This window comes from Papaver somniferum, chromosome 8 (genome assembly GCF_003573695.1).
Source record: "Papaver somniferum cultivar HN1 chromosome 8, ASM357369v1, whole genome shotgun sequence".
NCBI lineage: Eukaryota > Viridiplantae > Streptophyta > Magnoliopsida > Ranunculales > Papaveraceae > Papaver > Papaver somniferum.
Window position 1 is genome coordinate 55,255,042 of NC_039365.1, and position 10,902 is coordinate 55,265,943.

Here is a 10,902-nt window from a genome sequence, read left to right on the forward strand (position 1 = left end):
GAGTTACATTGGTAAGTTGTTGATACGAAAACATGTAATCTTCAAAGTTGGACGGCTTGTTCGAAATTCTTTCGGGTATCGACACCAGCAGAGAGGATACTCCCAATTTCGCTTTGTTGCCATGTGCCCATGAGCTTCCCAGATTCATGTCATAATTTGAGAGTTCTTTGATAATATGGAATTTTCCACGTGTTAGAACGTCTCCCACCTTGATTTCAAGATTGATGTAGCCATATGAGTCTACTGCTTGTCCTTCCAAATTTTTGACCATGATTGGGGAACGGGTAGCCTCCTTCTTCGAAATTCCCCCAGCTCTCAAAATTTTGGTAGTAATGATGTTGAATCAGAGGACACGTCGATCAATGTGTTGTCGAGCTCGGCGTCCCTCAGATAAACCGTGGTCAGCAGTCCCCAGTTGTATTTTCCAGCACCGCTTCCCGAGATAGTTTGGGGTCCTGGCGTGGTTTCTTCAGTAGGAAAAAGTCGCTTGCCCGACACAACTCGATTGAGAGTTGTAAATATATCTTGATGCTGCACCTTGGAGAAATAGAGAATCTCGCATACATGCTCCATGATGGATTGCACGGTTTTGTGAACAGAGGCCCAAGAGCATGCAACTCCTGACTGGAAGAGGATCTCTGTGTACTCCCTCATTGCCCAGTTGAAGTTCCCCTTCCTCCACCTTTTCTTTGAAGATACGCTTTAACTTATTGCAGTCATTGGTCGGGTGATGGAAAAATCTGTGGTAGCGGCAACACTTAGGATTTGCCATTTCCCCTGCCTCCACCTTTTCTTTGAAGATAGGATTTAACTTATTGCAGTCACTGGTCGGGTGATGGACAAATCTGTGGTAGCGGCAACACTTAGGATTTGCCATTTCCTCTTCAGTTGGTGGGTGCCTGATAGGAGGTATCCTGATGGCATCATCTTGGATCCATGTTTCCAACAGTTCAATTACCTCTTCGATTGGGAACTGGAAACCCAAAAACTTTTCTCCGGCTTCTTGATGCTGCGCAAGAACCTTAGCTGCGGTCTTTCGTGGTGGAGTCGCCTGATGTGTTGGCATTGTGCGCTTGGATTGTTGTTCTTCCGCCGGAGCCTTCCTTTTTCCTCTTTCACTTACCACACTCACAGAGGGGCCAGTGTTATATTGCTTGTTGATGAGGCATCTGTTTCCTCGAGTTTCGCGTGCATCTTCAACCTTGGCTGGCCTGGTTCTTTCCAACAATGTTGGTGTTGTTGTGGCCAACCGTTTAGCAACCTCATGGAGTTCAGAGAACGTCTGGAATCGTAGATTCTGCAGTAATTCATAGTAGATGGGAACCATACCATTTATGCAAGAATCTACTAATTGTTGTTCGGTCACATTTGGGTCGTGACAGTCCAACGCTTGAATCCTGAATCTTTTGACATAATCATTTGGATGTTCATTGTTTCGTTGGAACATCCTCCCTAAATTTGAGAAGGTAATTTGCTCAGACACGAAGAAGTACTTCTTGTAGAAAGTCGTCACAACAAGAAAAGCATTCTATAGCCACACCACCTGTTTGAGCGCATATGGCAAAATGCGTGCGTTGCCACAGTTTCATCCTGATGGCAAAAACTTATTTTTAGCCACATGAAAAAAACTGGTGACGCAAAATATCAGGTTTTTTCCACAACAAGCCTAGATATGCGGAAAAAAGATGGTATATTGTCGCGGGACTCAATGTAGGTGTGGCTAAATCGTAATAATTTGTTTTTTTTATTATTAGTGGGAATTATTATTATTATCATTAAAAACAAATCTGTTTATGTAGGGAAAGGGTCAAAGTCCAACCTCCTCGTACATATCCTCCTCTTCTCCACTTTCTCTTTTTAAGCTCTCATATTCCCTCTCTCCATTTTTTTTACACCAAACTTCAGAGATCTAACAAGTAATTTTTTTTTATTCTTTTGTTTCTTCCAATAATCTTTTGGGGAGGAATCAAGCTCTCGAGGTCATGATTCTTTTTGGGCTTGCGTACTTAGGTTAGGTTACTATTTAACTATGATGCTGAAAAGAAAAACAAAGTTTTGATGATTCAATTTTCTTAGGGTTTGAGGGTAGTGAAAAACATTATAATCTTTACAATGATTTTAAAATCTTAAGGAGTTATTTAATTAAGATCAGATCCATAACTTGTGATCACATAATTGTTTTTCCTTTGTTTATGTAGATTGATAATGTGCTAGCCTTCGGCTCTTTTCCTTCGTTTCCACTTTTTAAACCTAGACTCTAGTCTGATAAACTCGTTGATTTTACGAGCCAGAGGGAATATTGTTAATCTAGTTTGGGATGTTTCTGAGACAAGGTACTGATCTTCCAAAACTAAAATCTATTGGGTATTATTTAGAACGATATTTTATTATGAAAATTAACTATCTTCCTTTGAACAGTGATTTTGCAGGAGCAGAGAATAAGATCGAAACAAATTGAATTTGCAGGAGCAGAGAACAAGATCTGAACAGATTTTCTCTTTATATTTCCTGAAAATTATCATGTGTTCTGATTATATGACTTTTTTTGAAGCATTCATCTTATGATGCATCATGTATTTATTTTATTTTTTGATGAATGATATACCAAGTATACATATTAAATTTATTATAAAATAAATCAACAAATTGAGAATTTTGTCCTCGGCATTTTTCTCTATTCGATTTACCAAATGATTCAGAATTAGTAAAAATAAAAATTAATTAAATTGTTATCATGAACAAAAAGAAAATGGTAATAAAAATAAAAACTAAAATTAGTTAAATTGTTATCATGAACAAAAAGAAAATGGTAATAAACAATTTTGACCAATAAATATTTGTGACCATTAATGCGGTAACCGATTTTTTTAAATAAAATAAAATTGAAAAGAAAAAATATTAATAGAAAAAAAATACTTTTTGCCTCATGTTTTAGCCTCAACGATAGGTACGACAAAAAACACTACTATTGCCGCAGCACATCTTAGATGTGGTAATAACTTCTTGTCGCACAGTTTCTTGCCACAGGGTGTGGCAAAAAAATAAAAAAATAGTGCGATAAAAGGCTATTGCAACACAAAATACAGGTTCTTGACACACAAAGTACATGTTGCAATACACTAATTTTCTTGTAGTGCGTAACCATGTCACCCTAATTGGGTATGCTGTTTGGTGCAATGTTGTTGTACCAGGTGTATGCTTTTCTGGTAAGTGACTTCGAAAACTCCCTCAAACGGAGAACATGGTTGTATTCGTGCTCGCCCAAGGATTCCAAAAATCGATAGACATGTTCACGCGCATTACCGGTGCCGTCATACAAGGAGAATTGAGGAGAAGAGTACCCTCTCGGAAGAGGAATTATTTGTATTTCAGGAGGATACGGGGGTTGATGTTGATGCATGTATGCAGAATCACTTTTGTCTCGGTTTAGAAGAAGTTGTTCCAAATCTTCTCGTGTGACAAAATTGGACGGCTGATTCCTCTCCGTCGGAGCCCCTGAACGAGTCTCTTCATCTACAAAGGTGCGCCTTGCTGAGGCATCAATTCCAGGAGTATTGAAGGTGTTCCTCATTGGCGCTGGTTGGCGTGGTTCCTGTGGTAGTCGCTCCGTTAGTGTCTTGAGAAAAAGAGGCACCTCTTTCTGAGTCGTCCGTATGAGCCCTAGAAAGAATTTCTTGTCTTTCCATCAAATCAGCAATGGTAATATGGGGCCGTCTCACTCTGAATCCCCCAGTCTCTCGTACAGATGGTGGAGTAGCAACGACTCTGGTGACGGTTGGAGATGTCACGTTTGAAGAAACGTTGAGGGGGGTAGCAACGGCCCTGGCTCTGGTGACTAGAAGTGTAACACATGAAGGAACATTTTCCGCGGCAGCGGCTCTGGCTATAGTGACCGAAGGTGTAACACCTGAAGGAGCGTTCTCCATGCCGCTGGTGTTGAGAGGTGGCGTATTAATGCCACTGGAAGAAACGTTAATACCAAGAGTAATCTCAGCGCTAGTGTTTTCAGGATTTGTTGCTGATCCGGACCTGAGTTCTACCATCTTGAGATCGGGATTGAAAAGGTGAACTGGGAAATTGGTATTGCAACCGAGAGATTAATCTCCCACTGTGGTCGCAAATTGTTTATGGGTGAAAACCGTTTCTGCTGATTTTGGTAATTTTGGGTGTGTGGATGAGAAACAAATCTAAACCCTAAACAATGCACTGCACGGGAGTACTTTTGATTCGAGATATCAATCTGTACAATCCTGGCCTAAACCAAGAAATGGCCATTCCAGGCTTGCTTCGGTCACAAAGTGATGGAGAAGGGTTGGTCTTAGGGAGGGAAGCGAAGAGAGTGTTGAGACCAGAATAGTTGATTCTGAAGGTGTGGTTGTTTATGACTTGTATCTGAAAGTAGAACTGGCTAGCAGAATGGAAAGCTACCAGGTGATTTCTAGATACTGTGTTGTTGCCGACCAAAACTTATTGTTTGGTGAAAATAGGTGAAGCCTATATATACAAGTCATATTGAAACGTACCTTGGTCTCGTAGGAAGTGGAAACAATTGAGTGGTGGAAGAAAAGGGTAACGTGTAACCGTCAGACCTTATGCTTCCATGATGAAGGAAATGAATTTGTGTAACCGTCAGACATTATGCTTCCATGATGATGGAAATAAATTTGTTTACACCGTTACTTTTCACCACCACTAATTGTCCTGCTTCATGACACTTTCTTGTAACGGTCGCATTGTACGCCGCATGCTGTAAACTGCCAGACCAATACCCTGATGAGCATCCCCCAGTTTGTGACATGTTTGATGTCTCGAGTGTTTTCGTGGAAAACATGTAGCGGTTCGCTACGTGTGTCAAGTCAAAGTCAAGGGACTTACCGCAGGAAATTAGCATGTAATGCTATTAGGCTCGTTTTGGATGGTCGCCTAAAACTTTCCACAGGTTTATCAGTTCGGTGGCGAACTTCGATGGCTGAGATCGCATCTCATGAAAGGGGGTAGCCGTTGATTATGGTTACCTTGTGTTGGCGCCTGATAATGGCGCGATGGAGTTTTGGTATACGCCAGTGGCAATGTGGCATGGATGGCATGGATCGTGCATGCCAGTGGCACGATGGTGAAAGTTTGCGCCTGGCGTAGCCATGGCCACTAGATTTAGGCAGCTGGTTGCCTGAAACTGACCACAAGTCTGTCAGTTCGGTGGCGAACTTGGATGGCTGAGATTGCATCGCATGAGGAAGGATGTCCATTGATTATGGCCACATCTTGTTGTATAGCGAAGCGGCGCCATTGGCATAGTGGCGCCTGGTGGAGCCATGGCATAGCGGCATGCCAATGGTGTAGCCGTGGCATAACGACATGCTAGTAGTCGTGGCATAGCGGCATGCCAATGACGTTGTAGCATGGCCAAAGCCATGGTTTGGCGCCGTGGCCAAGGTTAGGGTTTGGCGGCATGGCCAATGCTAGGGTTTGGCGGCATGGCCAGTTTGACGCCGTGGTGTTGGACCCGCATGTGGCATGGAAACATTGTCCTTGTTTCCACATCAATCCCAACGCTCTGGGAAACGTTATTTGGCTTTAGTTGGCGTAGCAACTTTGCCCAAATTAGGGTTTGGCATGTCGAAACCTTAATTTGTGCGTGTGGCATGCGACCGCGGCATGGCGACACTTTTGTGCAAATGGCGCCATAGTTATGTCAAAGGAGTCATGGCAAGGCCACAGTGTGGAAACGACCACAGGAGTAGGGATTGCTGTGGGTGGCCATGATATGGCGCCAAACCTAGGGCTTCCTGGATCCCACACGGCTCGTGGCATGCTGCGGGGCCGAAGTGGCATGGTTTGTGTCACGACTGGAAATTAAGGTTTTGGTTAATGCAGAGTCGTGTTTCGGACTAGAAAACCCTAATTTAAGCTTTTCATGGCGTTGGCCTCGAACAGGAGGTAGGTTAGCACATAGGGCGCTATTTATGGCATGTTGCCACGAAGTGGTGTGTTTGGCCTGTTACCGCGGCAGAGTGGCATGTTGGCATGCCGATCAATATGTTGTTATGGCAGGGCATGTTTCGCCTTCCAGTTAGTATGGTGGCGCGGCATGGTGCGTTTGGCCTTTAATGTATGGTGGCAAGTTTAGAACGCCTTGATTGGCCAAAAAAGGGACCCGCCAAATATAAGGCGCGGCTACACTTATGGTGAGAGTGTGGCGGCTTTAGAACGACCTGATTGGTCGATTAAAAGAGGACCGACCAAGCATGGGCGTGGATACACTTCTGGCAAGAGTGTGGCGGCTTTAGAGTGACCTGATTGGTCGATGGGAAGTGGGGCCAGCAAGTATGGGCCCAACCACAACTTATGTGCGCGTGGCTAATTTGAGGCGACACGATTGGTCGAGGGAAATAGGGCTGGTTTAGGAAGGGGCGTGGCCAATGGCAAGTGGCGCCAGTTGGCCTAAAGCATGGCCACGCCTCCCTTTGCTGCTACGACTCCCTTTTTATGATTCTGGGCAAAGGTATTGCACCTCCTAATCCATGGCGGATTAATTTCCTAGTTTGCCTAGGTTTAATTTCGACAAACAAGGTCTGGTATACTGCGCGAGGCGCGAAACCCTAACTTCTGCAAGTTATCCAGTGCAATTGATTGAATTCTATGTGTTGACACAGAGTTCCTTTAAGTTCATTGCCAGAGAGCAGCATGCTTTTGTGATTGAATACCTTATGCAAAGACCTTATCCTTGATATATGGAAATTCGTGCTACTCTGCTGCGAGTGAACACAAATCGTCATGCCATATAAACATTAAGGGTTCAGCCGGGGAACATAGCATAGAAGGCATTCAAAAGAACTTATATTAAGTGAATATAGGCAACACGCCGAAATTTAAAGAAAATCTGGGATGGTTGCTACATTCGCCAGTCTGGATAAATTTCATGTAGATATATTGAACGTCTCAATAGATATGCCAGCAGAGAGGTTAGCACTCACGGCTTTGTTTCCTCACAGAGTGACTTCACATCAGATGCAAGGTTTTACGATTTTAACCCTAAGCTAAAATCCACCATCAACAGTTACGTAATCTCAACTCTACATTTCAATCATTGAAACATTCTTCTGTAATGTTATAATAGTCGTTAGACATAAAGAATCGACTACCGTCCTCAAATCTATTTTCAAGATTGAAACATCATCGTGACTTTCGTCACGGGTAAAGATGAAAATGGTTAAAGCAAAAGCTTACCAACACATATTTCGAGAAAAAGATGGGCGAGTAAACTCGACTCGAAATAACAAATTTGTATGTATGAAAACTATCATAGTTATATGCATTTGCTATCATACATACGCATGCGAGTTCGACCGAGAAATGCTCTAACAGGAATGAGTTGCTGCAGTGTGTGGTATCTCCATCTTGTTGACCTCTGCGCTCATTCCCAGCATCTTCAAGTGTGTGGTTTTACCGCTACGTCATGGTGATCAGTTTTTCCTTTTATACCAGGTTTGTATTGATGATTCGGCAAATCACTTGTTGTTCCATGTTCCATGTTTTGTATGTAAAAGTCCTATCTAAGGGTCTTAGCTCGTGAATATCTGCGGGAAACTTATGATCGTAGCATATTGTCTAATGAGAAAGAGAAAAATTGGTGAAACTTAACAAAATAGTAAAGATTTATATTATTTATGTGTACTTTCTCTTGTGTCCAGAAACAATACATTGAAAAATGTGGACAGAAAAATTGTTACAAAAAAATTGAGTACAGATGATGGCAAGTCATATGCCTTTACTAAAGAATCTATAGTTTCTTGCAGATCAATTTACTACTCAATCCTATAAATAGTTGAATAGTTCTCATAGTGAGTGGTTTACAATGAGAATCTTCAAGGTTGTTGTGCCAATTTATATTTCTCCCGTATGCACCTGGCTGCTGTAATCTTATTTTGGTGATTCCTAAAAATTGATTTGAACTCTCTCAAACTTCCTAGACTCTCTCAAACTGCCTCTAGTGAACTCTTTCAAACTCTCTAGACTCTCTCAAACTCTCTGGACTAAAACTCCTAAAACTATCCTAAACTCCCTGAATTCTCTTAAACTCCCTCCAAACCCGTAGGGATTTAAATACACTAAAATCCCCCAAACTTTCCCACGACTTTTCCCATGTAAGTATATACAAAACTATTTAAATGAGGATTTTTTTTATATATTTATGTATATACAAATTTTGTAATAAAACAATTCAAATACATCACAATTATCACATCGAACATTGACAAATGAAATCAAATAAGTATGAAGATATTCGTTTTAAGTTGTGCACAAAAAATCAAAAAATCCATATTGAAGCAAAATGAACTTGTAATATGGTTACAAGAATCTCTTCATCTTGAACTTTGATGTATGACAAGTGCTATATATTTATATTATGATGTCAATAATTCTTATATGGAGGTAGGTTCCTTAAGACGGGACCATAAAAAATTATGACTTATTTCAATATGGAGTTTATTCTTAAATATAACTGGCCCAAGTCGAGACCACAAATTTTTATTCTTATATGGAGTTTATTCCTATATGGAGTATCCCTCCGGAGAGGTTTATTGTATAGCTAAAACTATAGTGGAAATTGTATTAAATAGTCTGTAACCCGTGTTACGCACCGGGACCGATGAAATCATCCAATTTAGTATGGCGGGGTCTCCCCACACCCGTGGTCAATGCCTTAGATGTTTTCTGAATAGTCTTTGATTATTTTGATTTTTTAAAGGGATAGGAAACTCTGATACCCTTTAGGTATAAAATTTGGTATGATAAACCTAAATTCATGTATTAGCTTTACCGGCTGATATTAAGATAAACCAATGAATTGATTCATTATTGGAAAAGCGAAAGAGTCAACTGGTCAGGTTTTATTATAATTACTTGAAATATATTTGCATCACATACTCTTTCGATTGGGTGTGGCTTCGACCATTCCTGGAACTCGACAATTAGTTAACCATAGACATATTTTAGTTGATGGCCATATAATAGATATACCAAGTTATGGCTGTAAACCCCGAGATATGCACCATGTAACTAAATTCATGAGCAATACAAAATATCCATGCTTCAAATTTTTTTTTACAAAACATCCAAATTACAGGCCCTAGCTTGCCGATGATTTATTTGAGCATTATGAATTGTCAATAATTTATCTGATCGTTATGATTATTTTACGTAGCATTACACACCCTACTTAGTAGTTGATTTAATTTTAATGATTAGTTTAACAGTGTCATTTTATGGCATTACGGTCTAAAAACCTTCTAAAGTGCGTTGATGAAGCCATTTAAAGAAGGAATGTTACTCAAAAGTGGGTTGGACGTAAACACATTGTCTCCCTGATGTGAATACATTGCTTTTTTGTACCGTCATGTACTTCTGGTTGGAGAATGTAACTGTCGCAAAATATGTGCTAGTTTTGTAACATTTTTTTAGTAACATGCAGTAAGAAATAGATAGAATTTTCTTCCATGGACTAAGTACTAAACTTGAACACTCTACAGTCTATACTCAAACCTAGAATTTTTTGCGAACCTTATCAACCATTACAATGCTCTTCCTGTTGGTGAAATGATACGGACAATCTATAAAACTTTAAAAGCAATGTTGCTCTCATTAACGATCTTCAATGCTCTTCATCCTACTGATAGACTAACATCATTAACACTATCCAAAATTTCTTCATTGATAGCCAACACAAAGCACTTTCGAGGTCGCCCCTAACTAATTGCACTGATAATGGCATCCCCCACATCGGAGAGTGCTTCATCTTCCTAAACCCTTTTAATTATTTGAATCCTTTGCCCTGCTTCACATGCAAACCTGTTTTCTGTTCAAATAAGCCCAACTTAAAAAATATGATTGCGAAAAATTGTACGTGTTTGCATGTGTATTAGTATTACATTTTTTAGAGAACTTGACAACAAAAAAAAATTCATTTTAATTGCATATAGTAACTCAAATACAACCTTCCAAACACGAAAATCGGATATACTCAAGACTTCGCTATGATTTCAGAGCTAAAAAGATATCGAAATTGGAAATTGGACTCAATTAATGTGGATACCTTATACGCCACAACTATCAAGTTGGATTCCAGTGAAGGTCTTTGATTATCAAGTTAAGTAAGTAATTGCTCTTTGCCTCGGCGATAGTCTAAAATCCTTTTTCTTTTGCGACAAAGATAGTCTATGGTTCTTTCAGAAAGAAAGTATATGAACCAAAGCAAATGCAAAGAAGCAGAGAAAGCATGGAATACAAACCAAATATTAATTTTTCAAGGTTAGGAATGAAATTATTCTTTGCCTTCACCATAATTTTTAGAAGCCTCTTACCATAATTTCTATAGCTTTTAATTTCATAATTGCCATCGATCTGTTTTGCTTTGTTTTTATAATTCAGAATTGAAATATAAATTTAAAGCTGACCCATTAATATATTTAATACAAAGAAAGAAACCATATAGACCAAAATAAACATATATATATATATAAAAACATGGGATACAGACCTGTTGATGGTGGATTTTTGACGAAGGTCTAAAATCACATCGGAAAATTATGCATCTTTGATCGGTATCGGAATCATAAAAAATTTGTATCTTCACAAGGTGAATCGCAGTTTGGTAATACCATGGTGGTAATAATGTATTATTGCGATATTAGGGTTTCTGAGGAAGAACTTTTAATATTCCATGTGAAAATGGGGGTATAAGAATCACACCTAATAATTCGTTCGGAAATCTGTATGGACTAACTCCAATATAATTCCGAGAGCACCAGCTTATAAAGCGAGATCAATTAATAAATATGTCAAAGAGTTATATCTCAATTTCTCAATACAATCTGCAATCGAACAGGTAGAAATCTGTGAGCC

At 39.8% G+C, this 10,902-nt stretch overlaps 1 long non-coding RNA gene across 1 annotated transcript; it reads left to right on the plus strand.

The window, feature by feature from the left end:
- The first annotated feature begins 1,837 nt into the window (after nucleotides 1-1,837).
- LOC113301179 lies at nucleotides 1,838-2,667 on the plus strand. The gene is made up of 3 exons (XR_003336068.1): nucleotides 1,838-2,010; nucleotides 2,199-2,333; nucleotides 2,419-2,667. It is a non-coding gene; the product is annotated as an uncharacterized LOC113301179 (long non-coding RNA).
- Nucleotides 2,668-10,902: the final 8,235 nt, after the last annotated feature.